Source organism: Urocitellus parryii, chromosome 5 (assembly GCF_045843805.1).
Source record: "Urocitellus parryii isolate mUroPar1 chromosome 5, mUroPar1.hap1, whole genome shotgun sequence".
Lineage (NCBI taxonomy): Eukaryota > Metazoa > Chordata > Mammalia > Rodentia > Sciuridae > Urocitellus > Urocitellus parryii.
In genome coordinates this window covers 66,103,321-66,124,424 of record NC_135535.1, presented here as the reverse complement: position 1 = coordinate 66,124,424, position 21,104 = coordinate 66,103,321, and the positions used below count along the sequence as shown (strand labels likewise).

Here is a 21,104-nt window from a genome sequence, read left to right as displayed (position 1 = left end):
CTACATTATTTTACTAAATGATGCCTAGGAACAGTACTTAGGAGGTGGTTATTTAACTAAATTTGTAATGCTGTATTATACAACAAAGAGGCAATCCTTAACTGTCAGATCTTCATGGTCTCCATATTTAGAGTTTTACAAATAGTTGATTATCAATTTTTGTTCTTCCCTCAATACCCATAAAGTTCAATCCTCCAAATGCGCAAAGAACTTATCAAATATTCCACCTTAACCATTACATTGCTGTCCTATCCTACAGATTTCCAAGCTTGACCTCCCCATTTTTATTAGTCTCCCAGTCACTTGCTTCCAAACTTCAGAAACACCTTTGGTTCTTCCCTTTCCTATAAGCACATAACCAACCCCTGTAGTCTCTTCCCTTATTTATATATTGGACCCACCCCATCACCACTTGGAAGTTTTAATCATTCACTTCAATTGATCTGATTGCCTCAAATGACATCCATGCCACCAGTCTTTCCTCTACTGCTTTGGTCAATTGCCACTTAGATACACATACCTTGCACTTCAATTTAATTTTACCATTTGTTTTTGTCTTGTATTCCAGGTAGATTCTAAATTTGAGGATGAAACCTTTTGACATTACTGTATTACACACATCCAGTATTTAATATGATGCTTACACAAGACATAAATAATGGGTAAATGGAAGTCAGAGAATATACACACACACCTATGATACCTCTGTCAAAGAATTCTGATTCTACTTCAACATTATTGTATAACACAGGTTAAAACAAAAAGAATAGTTGGTGAGAGGTGGGGGTAGAATTCTTGGAATAAAGCTTTAGCTTCTCAATTTACCAAAAGCATAAACTTTGGTAAATTACCTAAATTCTGAGACTTATCTATCAAGTGAAAACAACAGTATTTGTCCTATTTATCTCACAGAAAATTATAAATTGATGTAGATAAAAATATTATAATGCATATATTATCAAAATATAAAGTATATATTTATATGAAAGTATGAAGTAGGTTTTTTTGAGTCTGATGGATATTAATTATATCCTAGAACAGTGATTCCCAAGTCTACTAATTTTTTATAGGCAATCTCCACATAAGGATATCACAAAAAGTCAGAATTTTACACTTTTTTAAAATAGTGTTATACAGTTAGAAAGAAAATCAGAAGTGATTTGGGCACTAAAACTGATATTTCATGTATATATTTTAAGTAATCTGATTAATTAACTTCCATTTACATACAAACACAACTTAGGCTTAGAGACCTTAAATCACTAATAAATGATGAGCTCACAATGAAACCCCAGTCTAAGTTCCAAAATCTACGTTCTGGGAGGGGAATATGAAGAACAGTAGAATTAATTAGACTTAACTTTCCTAGCCTTGTATTTGAATACAGGACCCGGGTTACTCCACATCATGTACAACCACAAGAATAGGATCCTAATTTTAGAATAAGTTATACTACATGTATGTATACTATGCCAAAATATAGTCTACTGTTATTTTTATCTAAAAAGAACAAAATAAATTTTAAAAAAAAATGTTTTCTACCTCAACACATCAAAGAGATGTTACAAAAATATCACACTATATATGTTGCAGACATTGCCAGATGCCTCCCCCAAAGTATAACATGTCAGACAAAGAATGACACATATAAAAACACAGATCATAACTAGAACCCAGACCAAAAAGAATCAAGGATAGCAAAATCTGACTAGGCCAAGGCTTCTAAACAAGCTGCTCTAGTGAGGCTTGTTGCTACTAAAGAGTTAATTCTTCCTCTAAGATAGGTTTACTTAAGGTAATCCAAATATGGCACTAGCAAACACAATCCTCTTCTCTTTATATGCTGGGGACCATATATTTTTATTACTATTCTACAGAAGTGACTCTCAGGAATTATTTATAGGTGACAAAAATATCTTTCTGCATCACCACTAACTCTTGATATCTCAGCCAAATTGTAACGCAAAAAGCTAAAATTTACTCATCCTATCCAATGTCAAATGAGAATGGTCTTAATTTTCCTGCTGGGTCACATTTTCACCCTTTTGTTTATTTCCTCCCCCTTTATTATTTAATTCCATAGCTAGGAGATACACTAATGTGAAAGGAAACAAAAACAAAGTCATATCTAGTTGCATTGCTTTGAAGCTGTAAAACAGCTGTCACTTTCCACAACAGAGACTGCTGCCTTTTCGGAAAGCTCAAATGATCCCTGTGTGTAGCAAGGAAATCAGTTTGTGGAGCACTTTAAACAAAAAGGTGCTGGAGAATCTCAGCTGTTATTGATAGCAATCCCCAGAGGTGGAGAAGTCACTATGTTACAGATTTCCAATCTGTGAGCATCCCTAAGGGAGCAATTTGGCAACACTATGAAAGAGTCTCAGCTTGCCATGATTGCTCTGAGACCCCAATTTAATTTCAATCACCCAGGCAAGAGACAGACAGTCCTTCAGAATAACAGACTATCACAGATCTTACTGCAGGGTATCCTGGGAAAAGTCTCTATAATTGTCTTCCTTCTGCTACAAACATTAGTAAAAGACCTATATCAGGTTTTTTAGCTCCAACAAGGGTGTTAGATATTTTAAGACAAACCAATGGAAAAACCACTTGAGTTTTCCATCAAAATGTCTCAATGAAAAACATCACAAACATTGCTGATCTGGAAAATTCCTAAGAAATCAACAACATAGATTTGGGGCTGCCAAGGAAAACCATTCCCAAAGAATCTCAATACTAAGATTTTTTCATACAAAAGCATTTCAGGATAATTCTTTTCCCCCAAATGTCCAGCTTCTGCTTCACTATATCAAAAGCTTCAATCCAACTGGCAGGCAGAAGGAATATTATCTTGAGACCAAATGTTCTTATGAACAAATCGACTGCAGAAAGAGTAAACAGAACGTCCTCAATCCAACATGAATGAAGACTAAAATAAGGAAAGGGTAGAACTGAATTATGATTTTTTGTAAAATTACCAGTTCAACATACCACAGTTTAGACTACTTTCTTTTTTTCCTTCTCCTTCCATTCTTCAAGATTTAGACTTAAGTCTCACAAATTCACTGAAGCCTTCCCTAACCATTTCAGCCCAAAATGACAAAATTATTTCCTTTATTATTTATAAACTCATTTATAAAAATACTGCCTGAAGTTATAGCTCAGAGATAGAGTGTTTGCCTACCATGTACAAGGCCCTGGATTCAACCCCCAGTACCATGAAAAACAAAACACTGCCTAATGGTATAACTGTTCTATGTCTGAAAATATTATTTTTAAAATAATAAAAAAACCCCTCATCTTCCTAAACAACTATATGTATATCCATATGTATCCTTTGCTCATTATACACTCACATGTCAAAGAATTGCAATCACAGATTACATATAATTTTATACTTTCCTTTTTACTATAATGTTTCCATTAAGTTCAAAAGAGTTTATGGAACAAGTATTTAACCATTCACTTTTTTAGATATTGAAACAATTTTCAGATTTTCAGTTACCTCTCTGCCTGGAATTTCTTTCGGTCACACTCTCACCTTCATGAAGTCTTTACTAATATATATCTTTTTCCCCAATGAAGTCTTTCTTAACCACCCTATTTAAAATTTCAGACTTCCCCCACAACATTTTCTTGCTTTATTTTGTTCCAAGGCACTTATCTCCATCTAATATACTTATCTACTTATTTTATTGTCTGTGGTCTCCCCAATAGTTAAAACTTCAAAAAGGCAAAGATTTTTGTCTGTTTTGTCACTGGTGCCTAGAACAGTATCCAACACTTGGCAAATTATTAATAAATATTTGTTGAATGAATTAATTGAACATCCCTATGGATGGTATTTTTCTTTAGGTGACTGTTCGTTAGGTGATTTCCAATTACTATATTTGAGTGTAAAATCGTTTTATAGCTCTTGATAAATACTGCAAAAATATTTTCTAAATGGGCTATACTAATGGGCTATACTCCCAAATAGCATATAACCCTTCCAGATTCACCAGTTTTCTTTTTAAGTTCTATCTCCTCAAATAAACTGCACACTGCTTTAAACCCAAACAGGATTGTCTTCTAACTACACCCTGCGCTTAAACACCTGTTGAACGATTAAGCTACAGGAAAGGGGCCTTCTCTAAACACCTTCAATAACTCAAAAGGCTTATTTACCCGACTTATGAAAGGGAAAGATAATGACATTTTTCAAGGCTTATCTTTCCACTCACCCCACTTTTCTACCCACACTCTCCAACTACGAATGAGATACTGTTAAAAAAATAAATAAATAAAAAGTACGTCTAAGTGTTAAAATAAGGCCTCGCTGTTAGCGAAGCTAAAAATTAAGACAGGAAGGTCAAGATGTCACAGCCTCGGCCAGCCTACCTAGAAAGACGTGACCCACAAGGGAGCGGGGCTCCACTTCAGACTCCAGCTCAGGCTTCAAGGTATCAAGACTTTTCCCTTAGAAATACCCTATTCCTTCGTAAAGAATAGGGTATGTTACCTCCACCCACTCCCACACCTTTACTCCGGAGCCACTTTTTTAGGGTCAACCCTGACCCTACAAAAGAAGCCACACCTCAAAAAGAAGTCCCCGATTTCCCACATAACCCGGCGCCAAGAAAGCCCACTACCCTGCCAGCCCCCGCCACAGGGAAGCGCCAGTGGACGGATTACAGATGCCAACCTTCCCCCCGGGCCCCTCAGGTTACCAAGGCTTACCGGGTCGGACGCTCTCCCTCCTACCACAATCCAAAGCCAGACGCACCTAGTTTCAGTCCCCAAAACGCACCCTTCTAGGTCCGCCCTGCCCCACCTGGGCTGCCTTCCACTTCCCTCTGCGCCTCACCCAACGGCGAAGGGACACCGCGCCGCCAGTTCGGGTTTGAAATCCTGAACCAACCAATCACAGAGAAATTTATTCCTCCCACGCCGTCCCTCTGCGCTAGGACGCACGCGTAAAGATCAAGGCGGGTGAAGGGCGGGACCGGGACTACGCATGCTCATTCTGATAGAACGAAATCAAGGTGGCCATTTTGACTAAGGTAAACAATCCCCGCCCCCACCCCCAGCCCCTCCACCCGGAGGCCTTTTCTGAAACCATTGAGAGGCCATGTTGACTAAGGGCAAGCGGTGTTCCTTGAGTGCATATTTATGTATGCTTCCCCTTTTTCTTGTCTCCCCCAGGCAGGGAAACCGGGTTTTGGAAACTGTTTACTGAACATTTTCGGGTGTCGCTGTAGACAATGCATAACTCTAGAAAGAGATAAAACAGTAATCATTTTCAACCATATTTCCTGAGCTATATTATCCCTTTATTCTCATTCAGGCTTTCATTTGACAAACACATAAATACTCCAACTTCATAACTTGCTCTCTGTTAGGAATCAGAAAAATAATGTGATCTCTGCTTTCCAGTGGCGACGAATGGAGTTTAAGGAAACAAAAATGGATACAAAATGAAAGTGTTATAATTCAATCTACTAAGTGTCATTTAGAACCTGGCATTGTGCTGGTGCAGGGGCTTCCATACTTTTAAAAAATCTGGATCCGCAGTGAGAAATAGATTTTACATTACAATGAAGAATCAGCGGACTCTGTTCATCCTTAATACATGTGAATTAATCTGAACTTTTTTTTAATCCCTCATTCCTTATTGGTGTCCCTACCTCATGAATTTATTATTCAGTGAGTGACTTCCTGCACTTTGAAAAAAATACTGGTTAGAGTATACAAGAAGCAGTGTGATTTAATAGAAAGATCACATTTGGAGCAATATTAGTCAAGGATATAAAATTTCCCTGGGTGCGATGGCAACATATCTATAATCCCGGTCACTCCAGAGGTTGAGACAAGTGGATGGAAAGTTTGAGTCATCCTCAGCAACTTAGTGAGACTCTCTCAAAAAAAAAAAAAAAAAAAAAAAAACAACGGCCGTGGGAGGAGGCTGAAGTTATAGTTGGTGGTTAAGCACTCCTGGGTTCAATCCCCAATACAAAAAAAAAAAGGATGTAAATTTCAGAGAATTAAATTCAGGAGGTTATAACATGATGACTATAGTCAATAACAATGAATTATATACTTGAAAACTGCTAAAAGAGTAGACCTTAAGTTCATACCACGAAAAAAAAAAAACATAAATATGTGAAGTAATTGTATATGTTAATTAGCTTGATTCATGCATCCTAAAGTGTATACATGTAGCAAAACATCATGTTGTACAATACAAATATATACATTTTTTTAATCTGTTCATAAAAAACACTGGCATCACAGTGCTGGGCACAATGGCCTTTGCCTATAATCCCAGTTACTGGAGTAGCTGAGACAGGAGGATCACAAGTTGGAAGCCACCCCCACAACCTAGGGAATCCCTCTCTCAAAATAAAAATTAAAAAGTGCTGAGGAGGTAGCTCAATGTTAGAGTGCCCTGAGTTCAATCCCCAGTACCACAAACATCACAGATTTTAAAACCAGAAAACTTGACTCCATTTTTGACAATAGCAATGGAGCACTGTTATTTAGGCATTCAACTTAACCAGCTTGCTTGCTGGCTTGCTTGCTTGCTTGCTTGCTTGATTGATTGATTGATTGATTTAGTGCTGGGATTAAACTCAGAGCTTCCCACAAGCTCTACCACTGAGCTACACACCCCCAACCTCCACATTATTACTTTTTTCCCCCAGTACTGGGGATTGAACTCTGGAGCATTCTATCCACTGAACTATATCTCCAGCCTTTTATATTTTTTTATTTTTTTAAATATCTTTGATTGTGGATAAACACAATACCTTTATTTTATTTATTTATTTTTATGTGGTGCTGAGGGTTGAACCCAGTGCCTCACACATGCTAGGCAAGCACCGTACCACTGAGGTACAACCCAGCCCCTGTATTTTATTTTGAGACAGGGTTTCACTAAGTATTCAGGGATCTCACTACAATTGCTGAGGCTGGCCATGAATTTGCAATCCTCCTTATTCAGACCCCCAGGTGGCTAGGATTACAGGCATTGAACATCACCATGCCTGGCCTTTTTTTAACTCTTAGGTATATCACTTCCTCCAAATATAAAATAGAAATAATAAATACCATTACTATCTCACAGGTTTATTTCCAGATGGAATGCTATCAAACTTTGTCCTTTGTAAATTGTAATACAGATTATTAGTATTATTAGGAAAGGGATGAAAAAGAAAATGCAACTGTAAATATATTGCCCCATGTAATCTTCCCAACAACTTTTCAGAGTCAGGAGCATTTGTTGATTGCATTAGTCTGTGTTCCTTAGATACTCAAGGACTAAATTGTCCAACTTCTACTAGGACAGAGATATGTGTAAAGTAACTTAGAAGCACAAATGAGGAAGCAATTAATCCTATCTAGGGAGTGGAGTGTTAGAAAAAGCCTAGATACTGATATCTGAGCTGGGACTTCAAGTGTGAATAGAAATTTCCCAGAGAGAAGGGATTGGCAAATTCCTGGCAGTGGAAAGATCATGTGACCTCTGAGGAATGGGGCAAGTGTATGTTTAATAAATACACAAGCACACAGTTTACAAAGGTTTAGGGCTATGAGGGAACGTTTACTTAAACTTTCAGGTGACTCTGTGGTTTCAGTAGGTGTAATACCTCTGGAGCAATATTGGCCCAAAAGGGGGAAGGAAAAACTGACAAAATAAATTGAGAAGAGACCAGGAAGAGATTGGATTTTGTCCTGTAATAGGTTCAATGACAGGTGAGGTATAGATTGACTTAACTGATTCAGAACATACACTAAGATAGGGCTAGGGGTGTGGCTCCATGGTAGAACACTTGCCTACCATGCACAAGACCCCAGTTTTAATTAAAAAGTATATGTTTAGGGGCTGGGGTTGTGGCTCAGTGGTAGAGCGCTTGCCTAACATGCGTGAGGCACTGGGTTCGATCCTCAGCACCACATAAATATAAAATAAAGACATTGTGTCCACCTATAACTAAAAAATAAATATTAAAAAATACAAATAAAACATTTTTAAAAAGTATATGTTTATATATATGCTAAGATGGCTTGGAGAATATCTGAAGAGAAAAACATCTTGATTTAGACCAGTGGCAGTGGTGATGAGGAGGAGGGGACAAGTGGAAAACATTCATGAAAGCAATGAATTAAATGAAATGAATATATTAAATAATTGGAGCTCAGGTTTGAGGAAGAGCAGAGGATACAGAATGTCTTGGCTTTCCCTCTCTCTCCTTCACACCCCAATTACTGAGTACCACTCCTGGATTCTCTTATGTGTGCTTTTTCATCTTCTAACTACTGTTACACCCTAGAAGAGTTTAGTAGTACAATCACCAATGAAACTGTGAACCTTGTATTGCATTCTCCTATACCCCTTGGTATTGAGGATTGAACCCAGGGGTGCTTTACCACTGAACCATCTCCAGCCCTTTTTATTTTTTTATTTCAAGGTCTGAATTCCTAAGGGTTTTGCTAAATTGCTGAAACTGGCCTTGAAGTTGCCATCCTCCTGCCTCAGCCTCCCCAGTTGCTGGGATTACAGGAGAAGCCACAGTGCCTGCACCCTCCCTTGCATTCTTTACACCTTAAATGATCTTTTAAAAATGCAATTGTAATCATACCTTTCTGTTGCTTAAAACCACTAACGACTTAAGCTTGCCGCCTTAATTAAAAACAAAATCCTTAACAAGACTCTCCTATCCTGCCCTTGGTATCCCCTTCAGCTGCACTTCTCTGGCTTTTACAGGTGCTCAAGTGCACCATGCTACTATTTCTCTAGAATTTCACCCTTGCTGTTTCAACTACCCAAACATTCTTCCTGACCTCCACCGCCTCTTTATCTGGCTAAATTCTAGTCATCCTCTGGACAGCTTAAACTTTTACTACTTTCCTCAGGGGGATTTCTGATACCTGACTCCAGTCTTCCCTTTTCTTTCTTTTTTATATTTTATTTTTTAGAAGTAGATGGACACAATACCTTTATTTTTGTTTATTTATTTTTAAGTGGTGCTGAGGATTAAACCCCTGGGCCTCACACATGCTAGAGGAGCTCTCCACTGCTGAGCCACAATCCCAGCCCCCAGTCTTCCCTTTTCATCCATGTTGCCTCGTTTTTCTTTCTGGTTCTTCCATTTATTGTTATATGGCCTTCCATAAATCAATTGTACTTGTTTTCATGTGCTGGGTGTTTTTGTTTTGTTTTTGTAGTGGGACTTGAACCCAGAGGCCGCTCTACCACTGAGTTGCTACAATCTCAGTTCTTTTTATTTTTATTTGAGACAGGATCTCAGTTGCTAAGAACTTGGAATCTGGAACTTGGAATCCTTCTGCCTCAGCCTCTCAAATTGCTGGGATGCCAGGCTTGTGCCATTGGATCCTGGCTTTCACATGGTTGTTGCAAAATACTTAGCACTGACACACACACACTAAAAAATCAGTTCCTGAGCCGGGCACGGTGGCACAGGCCTGTAATCCCAGTTGCTCTGGAGGCTGAGTTGAGTTCAAAGGGACAGTGATAGTATTGTACCCATCTCCCAATCCGTGTGCCCCAAATGATGGGTTGGGGGCTCAAGATCCTGTCCCACCTACATTTCTCTCCTCGCAAATCACACAAATCGTGACACACACACACACACACACACACACACACACACACACACACACACACCGTGTATGTATGTCAAAATACACTGTACTGTCTTGTCTATCTAAAAAGAACAAATAAAGAGGGGGCGTTCTTAACTCTCTTTCTTCCCAAACTATAGTTCTCTGGATAGAGAGGCATCCTGGGACTCCACTGTGTACCAGGAAAGCAAAAGAGCTGATACCGGAAAGCCTCAGGTTCGATTCCGGGCTTTGCCATTTATTAGAATCGAGATCTTTTGCCCTGGTTATTTAATCTCTGGTGTCTGGAGAGACGCTATCACCAGGGGATTGCGAGGTGCCAGGGAGGTAATGGCGGTAAAATGACTTCTGTGTGCTGGAACGCGCCGTCGGAGGACGCGTTATTACCCTTGCTTGCCGGGAGGCGCGGGCCGCGGGCTGCAGGGTGGGCGAGGGCGCCACCATCTGCCGGTCCCCGCCCGCGCAGCCCAGCCGCCGCCCGCTGGGAGTGCTGAAGAAATTTATGCTAATGACGAAGATGCGGGTGACCGCCCGAGCGCTCCCGAGCGCCAGAGGCCTGGCTTGCGCTTGGTCTTGCTCGCCCGCACCCCTCCAGGAGTCGGCTGCTTGCCCAGAAGTCTCTATAGAGGAACTGTCGCCGTCCGTCTCTGGGCCTAGAGGGGTGCGAGGAGAAGTGGTCCCTGGCTGCGGTCCGTCTGGCCAACGCCGAGCGTTTGTCTTCGTTCTGCCCACCCCACCCCCGTTCGGTTTCTGCCTTCCAGTTCCTTTTTGATTGCTCTCAGTCTCTGGAGGTCTCACTCCTTGTCTCATTTTACGATTATCTGCTCTCTTTCTAGTAAACCAAGATATGTTGAGCACTTCTGCCTTCCCGACAGTTCTCTGACCTTGCCCCGCTGGGCAGCGGCAGGATGAAGAGGAAGCCTGAAGCCAGCACCCGACAGCTCCGAGAGCGGAATGAGGGCTGTGTTCTGGGGCCTGGGAGAAGGCGAGCCCACTTCTGACTGGGAATCGGGGGAGAGTACCTGAAAGCCGAGCCCTCTGGGCTGAGCTCTAAAAGATGGACAGAACCCCAACCGGGATGCGATTGGGAAATGAAGTAGGCAGAAGTGTTAAGATAAACGGGGAAAGCCAAAGCAGGGTGACTGGAACACAAGGACCTTGTTTGGAGTTTGGGGGAGAATGCTGGGAGGGATTTTGAGAGGGCCAGGTGAGAGACCTTAATACCAAGTCAAATAAGTTAATGTGATTCCGGAGGCTTTCTTCCTATTTTTCTAAAAGAATAAAGCTAGTGGTTAAATACATCCATGGACTCCGGAATTACACCGCCCTGGTTCAAGGTTTACAGTCCACCACTATTACCTATGTGATGTGGAACTTCCCTTAGCTTCTTTGCCTCCACTTCCCTAACTATTAAATTAGGGTCAGAGTAATAGGAAATGGTAAAGGGCTCTTAGAAGGATTATATGAAAGAAACTGTTTGCAAAATAGCACAGTGCCTGGCGCACAGTAAGTGTTACAGTGTATTTTTTACTGTTACTTTGTATCTCCTCCATCTTCCTTTGTCTGATTAGACCTCAGAAAGCAAGAACATAGAAACTCCAATTTCACCTCAGCCATCCTCAGACAAGAAGGGGCTGTAAGATGAAAAGGTCCCTAACAGGATAAGGATGGCCACCTCAACTGAATAGACTTCATTAGAAGCTCGGGAACCCAGGGAATGGATGGGGATTCATGGAGTCAGGGAAACCTTTCTGAAGGTGGACCTGGAGACCATCAGAGAGAATTAAAGGGTCATCATACCCAGCAGGTGGTCTGTCTAAAAATGGGATAATTAGGAAAAGATCTTTTGTAATAGGCAGGGCATGCCTGTCTTGCCATAAGAGGCAGCACTCATGGCCAGAGGGGAGAACAGGAGAGGCCAGCACCCTCCTTCCACTCTCTGCCCACTCCCAGCTGAACCCTAGGCAGAGGTCTGAATGGCTCATCCAGACCATTCTAGTCAGAAATATCTCCTAGGAAAGGCCAGAGGCCTCAAAGAGAGAAACTGGTCACACGCATATGCATATGCATGCGCACTCAATCACACACACAGACTGAGGTACTCTCCCACTGGTAAACTGTCAGGATCCAGAAAACTTTCTAGCCCAACCTGAAGGTGCATTCTAAAGACAAGATGCTCATATGATGTGATACAGAGGCACTACCTTACCCTAGGGGAGACCTAGGAGAGTCAAGGCTGGGAGGGAGGTCAGAATGGAACCCATCTTGACAAAATGAAAAAGATTAGAGCAATTCATTTGCTGTCAATGGCATTGGGGGTTGATTTTTAGCAGCACAGATGAGGACCAGGTTTCTGGTCCTCCAGTTTCTCAGTCAGAGCACTAGATTCAGCCTACCTCCCTTCTACTCTAGGTATGCTACCTGGTCCCCTCCCTGGCCAAGCCCCACTCATATGCTCTCCCCCTTTCAGGTACCCCTAGCTGATTCTGAGCTCCAGATTTCTTCCCACAAGCACTCTGTCCCACCCTGTCCTTTGCTCCTTGCCTGAAGTCTGGGTACTATCCCTGTCCCATCCCTGTCCCCTAGAGTGGGTGCTCCCAAGCCTCTTTCTCCCAACTTCTCACACATATGACCCTTCCACAAGGCTGCTCTGAGGTTTGCCAAGTGATTGCTGTTAAGTGGAGAAGACCAGAAAGAGAGGCAGCCAAAGGAACAGTAACACGCATATTGGCAAGGCTTCTTTGGATAGCAGAGGACAGTAGGACAGGCAGGAAGCCCCCCCACTCACACACACCCCAGGACTGTCTGCTCTGCAGACGTCTGTTTCCTTGGGGCCCCAGGTCTACATCCTCTGCCCACCAAGTCTTTCCTATATGCTTCCACAGGGAGACCCTGGTCATGGGGGTATGGAGGGACTGGCTTTCTCTAGGGACCTCCACATTCCCAGAAGCTTTCAGCCTTCTAGAGACAAGGCCATATCAAGTCTGGGATCACTGCAGCTGCCCCACTGACAGCCCAACCTGCCCTTCCCCTCCCCCTTCATTCCTTTTCCTCCTTCATGTCTCCCTCCCGCCTCTGTGAAGCCTTCAAGGCTGGGAGGGAGGTCAGAATGGAACCCATCCCTGCAAAATGAGAAAAGATTAGAGCAATATATTTGCTGTCAATGGCAATAAGGCTGCCTGAGCAGGGGAGGAGGAATATTTGATTTCAGGCTCTCCAGGGGTCTTGATGGAGGAGCATTGGCAGCCTGCAGTCTGGGGCCTGATTGAGTAGGGAGTCCCAGCCCCATCCAACTAGGGACCCTGGTGTCCTAGCTGTCTGATCTCCATATCAACCTTATCCTCTGCAGTTTTTAGCTTCCTCCTTCTCTCCACTCATCATTTCTTTTTCTCCACTGTTTTCCCACAGCAGTTTTTCTACTGGGTACAGGGTGATGGAGCAGAAAAAAAAATACTGCCCTAGGAGGTGTATAGGAGGCCTTGGTTCTAACCCACCTTCTGCTTTAAGCCCAAGTAAGTCACTCCTCTCTAAGCCATGGGACAGCATGGGTGGAGAAGAGAACATAGAATTTAGCATCCTGAAACTGGGGTCAGCTAAGCCACTTGCCACTCACCACTTTCATCATTTAACCTGTCAGCTTCCATTTATTAATCTGTAAAATGGGGGTGAAGCAAATAATAAATAGTAAGATTTGTGTCCTAGGGTGGTACTGAGCATTAACAAAGCTATGAATATGAAGGTTGTTAACAATTGTGAGGATTCATGGTACAGTTCCTGCTGAAGGTTGGGCCTGGATTTCATAAGGCCCCAGAGGGTCCTGCCAGTCCTAGGATGCACATCTTCAGCAGCAGGGAGAGGTTGTAGCCTTCTGAGAAAGGGTATAAGGCAAGTTATCTGCCCCAAAATTCCAGAACTGAGAGGGTAGCCTTCAATTCATCTGGGATTGATTTTGAAAGACTTTCTGGAAAGGAAGGTTTTAGCAGTGGCTAGTCACTAGCATATCCTTGTTGTTGTTGTTGTTGTTGTTGTTTTAATATTTTTTTTTAGTTGTAGTTGGACACAATATCTTTATTTTATTTACTTTTATGTGGTGCTGAGGATCAAACCCAGGGCCTCGCACATGCTAGGTGAGTGCTCTACCACTGAGCCACAACCCTGGACCTAGCATCTCCTTCTTAATGCCCCTGATCCTCTTGTCCATGTGTGAATGGTGCCCCCTGGAGTTACTAGTGGCAGGCCTGCCTGAATGCCATGTCTATCCAGCCTCTAGTGCCAGACAAGTACTGGGGAGGAGGGAGGGTGAAAGGGACTAAGGAATGGAATTAACATTTATTACTAGGCTGCCATGTGCCAGACACCAGGCAATGTTTTTCATATGATATCTAGTCTACAGATACAACAGCAGCCAAGAGGTAAGTATGGAGTTGATTAACTTGCCCATTGTTATCACTAAAACAAGGTGTCTAGACCCCATCACTCCACACTGCCTCCACTGGGGCAGAGAGTTGAGGCCCCTGTCCCAGGCTTGTCTTCCATGGCTGTACTGGAAAAGGAGAGATGTCCCCCAGGAGTTCAACCAAGGGCCTCACAATGCTCTACCACTGAGCCACATCCCTAGCCCATTTACATTCCTGTAAACCATAGTTTTCCCTTCTATTAAAGAAGATGGTCTTGGGCTGGGGCCAAAGTTCAGTGGTAGAGGTCTTGCCTTGCATGTGTGAGGCACTGAGTTCAATCCTCAGCGCCACATAAAAATAAATAAATAAATAAATATATTATATCCATTTAAAAGAAGGAGGAGGAGGAGGAGGAGGAGGAGGAGGAGGAGGAGGAGGAGGCCTTCATGAAATAGCAGCCCGGAAAATGCTTTGGAAAGTATAAAGTCATGCACAAATTTAAAATGCAATATACTTCCATGTGCTTCTTTTCTGGCTCCAAACTCACTTCCCACTGCTCCCCATAATGGATTCCCCTCCGAGATCTCCTCACTTCATTTTTTTCCAGAAGCATCAAGCTAATTCACATCTTCCTCTTCCTCCACTGCTTCTCCCAATCTCATTGGTCCTTGAAGGCCTAGATTAGGTGCCGTCTGCTCCACAAAGTCTTCTACCACCCTGATCCACAGTGTCAATAAGCATAGACTTCCTTGATTTAATACTCACCTTTTATAACTGTGTCATAATTCCTCAACTAGTATCCAATAGATTCTCTGAGGGCATAGATTATGTCCCTTATGTCTTTGTAATCCTAGGGCTTGAGTGGGGTCTGGCACATATTGGGTGCTAGAAAGACTTCTGCAGCTGATAATGTGGTAATGGTGCCCATGGGAATCCATATTTGAGTTTAAAGTAATGGTGGTGACTATGATAACAGCAGCAATGCCAGTGATAGCAGTTCCAGTAGTAAGTTTGAGAGCATGTTGTTCTGGAGATGGTGGTATTGATGATGTGAGTATGAAGATGGTGATGGTGTTGGTGACTATATGAGTTACCTATTGCTGCATAACAAATTACCCCTATTTTTGGTAGCCAAAACTTAGTGACTCAAAACAACATACATTCATTATCTTGTAGTTTCTGTGGGTCAGAAATTAGCATGGCTTAGCTGGATACCTCTGGTTCACAGTCTCTCACAAGCCTGTTTACCAAGGTGACAGCAGGGGTACAGTTCTCATCTGTTGTCTTGACTGAAGAACTATCTGCTCCCAAGTAAATATGCATGATTATTGGCAGGATCCAGTTCCTCTTATGCTCTTGAACCTTGCTGAATGTTGACCTAAGGCCTCCCTTCATCACTTGCAGTGGGGGCTTCTCCATGGGTAGCTGACAGCATGGCAGCTGGCTTTCCTCAGTACAACTTATAGAATACCTAAAATGAAAGCCACAGTCTTTTGATGGTCTTTTTTTTTTTTTTTTTTTGATACTGGGGATTGAACCCAGAGGCACTTTACCACTGAGCTACATCCCCAGCCCTTTTTGTTGTTTGAGACAGGATCTCCCTACGTTGCTTAGGGCCTCACTAAATCACTGAGGCTGCTCTCCAACTTGTGATTCTCCTCCTGCCTCAGCCTCCTGAGTCACTGGGTTTAAGTCATCCACCACTGCTTCCGGTGATGGTAGCCTAATCTTTGAAGCAATATCCCATCACCTCTGCTCAATTCCATTAATGCGAGACAAGTCATTAAACACAACCCATATTCAAAAGGATAGGATTACACAGTGGAAAAATGCCAGGAAGCAGGGGTCATTGGAAGCTATCATAGAGATCACCACCAAAATGGTGATGGTAGTGACAATGACAGTAGAGGAGGAAAGCTGGAGGGTTATGGTTCTGATGGTGGTAATTAAACAGGAATGGTAAGATGTTTGAGAATGAAAGTATTGGTGTCCATATTAGAATTGAAAAGTGCTTCCTCAAATTGAATTTCAGTGAGGGAACCCAACAGGCTGGGGTCAGACATAAAAGACACACTCTCTGCTGTACTCCAACCCCATTCCAGGTCCATTCCCCTAGAGTTCTTCCTACCCATTATTTTCTCTGCCAATCACCTTCACCCTAGGCTGCTGTTCTCCTTTAGGCAATTAATGAGCTAAGTAATCACCAAAGGGAGAGCAATTATTGTCAGCAGTCAAAGGGAGGAGGGTGAGAGAGTGGTCAGAGGCCCAGGGCAGACAGAGAGGTGCTTCCAGTTCTGGGCTGGGCTGTAGTTCTCTCAGGTTAGATAAAACCACCTGCCCCAACTGACACTGAATTTATGTCATCTCCAGTTGGTGCACCTCTGTAGAAACAGCCTACCCACCATGACTTTATGTTTCCTTGCTCAATTCTTCCCATAAGCTTTAGGCCAGAGCTACACTAAACCCATGGGAGCCTATGTTCTCTAGATACCCGTGCCTCTATCTTCTACCTCCAATCTCTCACCACTTCTGATGACTCCCTATTTTTTTTTAGTTTTCTCCAACATCACCCCTGTTATTTGGTAAGTAAAGAAAGGGCTCATCTTTTCTTAAGTCTTGTCCCTACAAGACCACCATCATAGCCCCAATTACTACACCAATGCCAGAGTTTTTTTAAGTTTGGTAAGCCAAAAGAAAACCTAATGTGTGGAAAAGGCACTTTATTTTTTAAAAATATTTGTTCTTAAGTTTTAGATGGACACAGTATCCTTATTTTACATTTATGTGGTACTGAGGCTCTAACCCAGTGCCTCGTGTATGCCGGGCGAGTTCTCTACCGCTGAGCCACAACCCCAGCCACAGAAAAGGCACTTTAGGCAGCCAGGATATACTGGGTATCATGGAGACCAAATCTTCCTACAGTTGGATCACCAGGTTGAGTGACAGGGGAGAAAGATATTAGATTAGGAATCAGGAGACCAAGATGTTAATTCCAGCTTTGTCACTCACTAATATTGCTGCTTCTGCTCTCAGGCCTCAGTATCTTCATCAGTAAAATAGTGAAGAAAGAGCATGGATTAGATGATCTCTAAAGACTCTGCCAGTCCTAAACATACACGATTCCACTTCTTGTGAAAAGGGTAAAGTATGAGTGGAAGGTTATAGCTACTCTAAGAGATTAAGGACCATATGACCCAGTTTCTGTTTGCAAAGGAAAGTCAAACCTGTTCACAGTGGGGAGGCTCCGTTCTGTGCTTTGTAGGAACCCAGGACTACCTCCATCTTCCTTTCTTGCATCTGCCCAGGACCCAACAGTATAACCTTAGAATTGCCAGCTTTCCCTGTGGCCCCCATCAGCACATCCAATCAATTACCATCAGCCAATTCTAAGATATCACTCACCTCTTTTGTTTCCCTTCTGACTCCTAACATGCCCACACTGTCCCCTTCTAGTTCATTCCCCTTCCACTTTTCTCATGGGCACCTGTGACATACTTCAGTGTTTCTTACCTGCATCCTATTGCCCTGTGTAACACTTCTTTCCTCGTCTGTCTCCCATTTTTATGACCCATCTCTCTCAGTTTCCTTTTCTTTCAGACTCCCTACCTGCCTCCCCTCCTTCTGTTCACCCCTTAAATTTGAGTGAACCCCTTAAGGTTTTGTCCTTGGCCATCTCATAATGGTAGCATAATAACAAAAGCAAAAAACAACTAGGATTTAATGGTGGTTATAAGCTACAAAGGGCTTCACATGTACTCTCATTTGATTGTATGAGGTAACTATTATCCTCCATTTAATAGAAGTCAATTTCGCCTTCATGGAGTTTCTAAAAACTGTCCTTTCCTTTTTATTTTCATTGCCACTGCCTTAATTTAAGCCCTTAATACCTCATCTCAGAACCTCGCTTCAGCACCCGAGCTGACAATACTGTAGGTCTTAGCCGTTGATGAGAAGGAAAGGATGTAGTTCCACTTAACCAATTGACCAAAGACTTTCGGCTTAACTGAACCAGACCAAGCCCCACTCAGAACAGTGGTTACACGGGGGCTGTGCTGTAAAGATAAGGCACTCAGAACTAGAATCATTTTGGGAAAAAGATTAGGGTCATACAAACACAAATGAGAACCTGTGATTGGTCCAAATGGAAAGAGGACAATTTCTGATGGAATAGGTGAAGGGCTGCATAAAAAGTTCCAGGAGAATCTCCTTATAAGCCCCACACCCCCAGGACTTGTGTGCCCTTCTCAATCTCCAGTCCTCCCAATCTGCAGCTTCCGCCTATGGGAGAAGGTAAATCTCCACTCTTCGTTTAAGTCAGGAAAACTCTATTCCTGAGAAGAAGGAAAAAAAAGAAAAGAATAAGAAAAAATGCAATATTAGAAATTTTGAACAAAGAAATTTAAACTCATGACATTGGTTTTGTAATGGGTGGGGATTCTTGTAATTGTGTGTGTTTCATAATATTGTATGTTTTGTCTGTTTTAATTTTATTTGTTGTGGTACTGGAGATTGAACCCAGAGCCTCCCACATGCTAGCCAAGTGCTCTACCATTGAGCTATATTCCCAGCTTCCTTTTGGTCTACTTTTAATGATATTTGAAGTTTTTAAGAAAGACTGATAGCTAGGAAAAATAATAGACATCTGTAATCCCAGCTACTCAAGAGACTGAGGCAGAAGGACTGCAAGTGTGAGGCTAGCATGGGCAATTATTTATATATATATATATATATATAAATGTATATATTTTAGTTGTTGATGAACTTTTATTTTATTTATTTATTTATATAGGATGCTGAGAATCAAACCCAGTGCTTCACACATGCTTTAGGCAAGCGCTCTACCACTGAGCCACAACCCCAGTCCCCAGCATGGGCAATTTAACAAGACACTGTTTCAAAATAAAATTTTAAAAAAGGAATTGGGATGTAGCTTAGTGGTAGGGTGAGTTTGGGTTCAATCCCCAGTACCACAAAGAACAAAAACAAAACAAAAATGGTTATATTTATGAAGAGCTTGATTTCATTTGTAATCAATGTTTTCATATTTGGAGAAATATAATTTGTTAAATTTAAAATTTTTATTTATTGGTTGCATATGTAATATGAGAATATTTAGGGGAATGAGAATAATTGAATAAAGATTAATAAATTGAAAATCAAGTAATAAATATAATGAGTCTTTTTTTTCCATGCCTCAAAGAACTTGCAGTCAGTAAATAATTTATCATCCTAAACTTTCTATCTCTGATTTTTGTGACTTCATTTGTTTCCATTCATTACCAACACCTCTGTGACTCAATTTCCTCATCTATAAAATGGGATAACATTACTAAGGATTTAATGAGATAATTCCTTCCATAGCACTTGGTACAATGCCATGTACTTAACTCCTAAGTACTTAATAGATTTGGCTATATTTACCTACCACCCCCCCCCCTCAACCAACACCATTTCACCTGGAGCTCAAAATCCTCCCATTGCTGCCCACCACTCCCAGGACAAATCCAAGCCTTTCCACATGACACCAGTAATCTTTTTTTTTTTTTAATTATTTTTTAGTTGTAGTGGACACAATATATTTAATTAATTAAATTTTCTGTCGTGCTGAGGATCGCCCAGGGCCTTGCCGGTGCTAGGGGAGCGGTCTACCTCTGAGCCACAACCCCAGCCTGACACCAGGAATCTTCCTGTCCTTACCTCTCTGCCACCTGACCAGCCTTGACCCTCACTATTCCCCATCACCCACCAGATAGATAAAATCACTATCTCTTTGCTTCATCCTAGTCCCCTACCCTCTTAAAGACAAGACCCATTTTTAAAAAATGGTTCCCTAGGCCACCCTCACTGACCTATAGTTGTAGGTGGACAGCGTGCCTTTATTTTTGTTTGTTTGTTTGTTTGTTTGTTTGTTGTGCTAAGGACCAAACTCAATGACTCTCACGTGCTAGGCAAGCGTTCTCTCACTGAGCTACAGCCCCAGCCCGCCAACAAGTCCCATTTCTGATTGATCTTGGGAAACACAGGACTGCTCTGCCCACAGCCTGTTGTGCAATAGGTGCTCTGCCAACAAGTTGTGGATTCCTCTAGCTCTGGATAGTCAGGTTATCCAAGCAGAAGTAGCAGAAACCTGCAGGTTCCCTAGGCCACCCTCACTGACCTAGTAGACCATGAGGACACAATAGGAAGCCAGCAGTCAGCACTTGCCAGGGCCCACGGGGCAGATGGCATGAAGATCGTAGAGCCAGATTCCAGGAGCATGTGGAGCTGGATCTGCTCAGCTCATCAATATTCCCCCAGACATTCAGCCCCTTCATCAGTCAACACTTTTTTAGGCTATTCTGTGCCAGGTGACGTGTGAGGCAAGGCAGACACCAGACTGGTGTCAGCTCCCAAAGAGGTATGCCCATGTGCCCAGAGCTCCTGTGTGTGAGCATACATGTGCCCACGTGCACCCCACACGGCCCTGAGTCCCAGCTCCTGACAAGCCCAGCCGTCTGTGAACCAGGCTGAGGACCGCCTTTTACCCTGTTTCCAAACAACTCCCCTTTCCGCGCCAGCGCCGCTGCCTCTCCCGTCTGTTAGCCCCTCGCCTCCTCCTCCCTCTGTTGGGGCTGCCGCTGATGATGAAATTTGGCTTGCAACACCCTGTTCCTCCCCTTCCTGCAGGCCTGGGAGAGGATTAAGTCGCTGGAGTCTGAAATCGGAAAGATCCCAGCTTCTGCGCCCCGGCACCTCCCCACGCCCCTCCCCCTCCCCGCCCATGCAAAACCAGAAAATTAATCTCCCCTTCTGCCTGTGATATGGCGGGCTGCATTACAAGCTGGGCGTCGAGATAAAGCGGAGAGCCGAGGGACGGCGGCCCAGCGCAGGGGCCCCGGGTGGGGCCGGCCGGGGAGATAAGGGCCTCCCAGCCCCATGAATTATTCACCGGCACTGCCTCCTCCGGCTCCGTGGCCGCCCTGGGCGCTGAGATTGCGCCTTCCACGGAGCCGGGTTAGGTGGGAGGGGGGCCCATGGGGAAGGGCAGCGGGCTGTAGAAGAGTCCTCCTGGGGTGGGGGAAGACTGCTTAGCTGGGGCACAGC

General features: G+C 42.9%; 1 protein-coding gene across 1 annotated transcript in view; it reads right to left on the bottom strand.

Annotated features, from left to right (window-relative positions):
* Racgap1 (Rac GTPase activating protein 1) overlaps positions 1–4,901 on the bottom strand; it is a 30,778-nt gene extending 25,877 nt beyond the window's left edge. The window contains exon 1 of the mRNA XM_026407060.2: positions 4,847–4,901. The gene's annotated coding sequence lies outside the window, so the exon portion shown is untranslated. The remainder of the gene's footprint in view (positions 1–4,846) is intronic.
* Between the last annotated feature and the right edge of the window lie 16,203 nt (positions 4,902–21,104).